General features: G+C 32.1%; 1 non-coding gene across 1 annotated transcript; it reads left to right on the top strand.

Annotated features, from left to right (window-relative positions):
• The first annotated feature begins 1,364 nt into the window (after positions 1-1,364).
• Positions 1,365-1,437, top strand: TRNAT-AGU (transfer RNA threonine (anticodon AGU)). Its single transcript has one exon. It is a non-coding gene; the product is annotated as a tRNA-Thr (tRNA).
• The last annotated feature ends 887 nt before the right edge of the window (positions 1,438-2,324 follow it).

The raw sequence follows: 2,324 nt of genomic DNA, 5'->3' as shown, positions 1-2,324 counted from the left end.
CAGCACATAGAAAAGGTTCTGATATCCAGCTTGCATGAGAGTTCTACAAATGTGTATTTCTTTGAATACTGAGCTTCTCTGAGAGAAGTTTGTGAGGGGATTTACGTTCATTTTTAAAGATCTCCTTTAAAAAGAGAGAGAGAGATTGTTGAAGACTATAAATGTCTTTATTGGAATTATGCTCTTACTCTCATTTATTTTAACAAGATTTGTAATGCATTCTGGCCTTTGATCTCCTCATTTGAAACACTGCCTGTTGTTCCATTATTTCTCCCCTCCATTTGTAGATAACAATACATCAGAACCTTTTTCTTGCAACAGAAACAATGCCCTTTATTTGAGAAAGGACATTGTTTTGACAGATAAAGGAGGCATTTGATAAATTGAAACAGGTTCTGAATTATTTTGAGGGAAATGTGTGCTACAACCGTCTGCTGATTTTCCACTGAAGTCGTGCTTAACTTTCTTGTCTGTTTGTGATTTATTGAGCTACAGAAAAGGTTAGGAAAATTTCATGCCTCTTCTCCTATAATTTGTAAGTGAATCAAACAGCATTTGTTAATGTTTATGATACTTAAAAGGCAAAATTACTCCTAAACACTTGTTCACAATAGATAGTGTAGTGACAACTAAAACAAAAGGGAACAGCAAGCAGATTATTACTTCTCCATTAGTAAATTACATGCTGAAAAAAAATGGAACACTGAGGTAAAACTATCATCCCAGACCAGTCATCTGAAATAGTATGGAATTTCAAATTAGATCTCATGTTAATAATTTATTCTTGGAATTATTTAGATATAGCAAACTATGAGAAAAACACTAAATGCCACCAGGAGTGACCTCTCAGATAAATTTTAAGAGCTTTGAAGAAAAATTAGATTAATAGTTTATATTCCTTTTTTACTTAAGGAGTTTCTACCTCTCAGAATTTTTCCTTTAATAATAATGTTAATAACATTGAATAATAAGAAGAATATTAAAGACTCCTCTTGAAAGGATAATTGTAGTCAAAGACAAACAACTTCCCAATGAAAAAATTATTTAAAGTGCGCAACATTCCACAGATCACAAAATTGTATAGCTCAGTATAACTGTATGCTCACGAACTTTACTATAAAGCATTCCAAACGTAAATGTCTATATTTTGAAAAATTATTTTTGAAACTAGTTATCCATTCAGTCTTTGAGTTAATGACAGAATTATCATACACATTCATCAGATGAAAACACTGAGGGTTAAAGAAATAAAGGTCATAGAGTCCTGCTGAGGTTCTGTGCTGACAGACTCCTGATCTTCCTTCTTTCAGAGGACACAGTGCCAGGAGCTTCAGCCTAAACCTTAAGAATTAGGTGCTCTAGAGGGAGGGGATAGCTCAGTGGTAGAGCACATGCCTAGTATGCATGAGGTCCTGGGTTCAATCCCCAGTACCTCCATTAAAGAAAAAAAATTAAATAAGTAAACGTAATTACCTCCCTTCTGCCAATAAAAATAAAAATAATAATTAATAATAATAATAATAATAATAATAATAATAATAATAATAATAATAATAATACTCTCTAAATGGAGACTCCATAAGAATTGTTAAATACTTGATATGCAAAGAACATCATTGTTTATATATTTAGGCCAAAAACAAATAAACAACACGTAGCACGCTAATTGTTCTGGCTCATGGAACAATATTATGGATTTTAGATCTACTCTTCCCTTTCTGATTAGATATTTTTTTGGCAAGAAGCCTATAATTAATACACAAAAATATCAAACACTTAATTTATTTAGTTATGTGAAACCTCAAAGTATACCCTACTTTTCAAGAAATAAGTAGGCTAAGTTTACAAATAGTCCTATAAGAAGAAATATTTCCTAGAAACTTGTACTTTAAGATAAAGCTGAGGAATTAGAGAATAAGTTAATTGCTGTGATAAGATCTCTCCAATGTGTATATCCAAAATGTGTATTTTTAAAATTCCTAATCCAATATACAACAGCATTCCCATGGAGTGTACTTAGTAACAGAAAGAAAGAAGGTGATATTTCCTACTGCTTCTTATGTCTTATCATTTTCTCTCCATTTCTCTTATCAGAGCATATCTTTATGTCTTCTTTCTCTCCCCCTCTCTCCTTCTCCCTCCTTCCCTCCCTCCAACACACACACACACACACATGCTTCTGAAAATCCCATAGGCATAGATTGACTGAAGTAATTTATCCCAAAGATCTAGGCATGACTAAATTGTTGTTTATTTTCATATTATTTTTGAACCACTGCTAAATAATGTAACTTAATTTATAATGAATACATGTGTGATCCAAA

Source organism: Camelus dromedarius, chromosome 13, assembly GCF_036321535.1.
Source record: "Camelus dromedarius isolate mCamDro1 chromosome 13, mCamDro1.pat, whole genome shotgun sequence".
Lineage (NCBI taxonomy): Eukaryota > Metazoa > Chordata > Mammalia > Artiodactyla > Camelidae > Camelus > Camelus dromedarius.
Note: the sequence above shows the minus strand (reverse complement) of the source record. Positions and strands in the feature narration are given on the sequence as shown.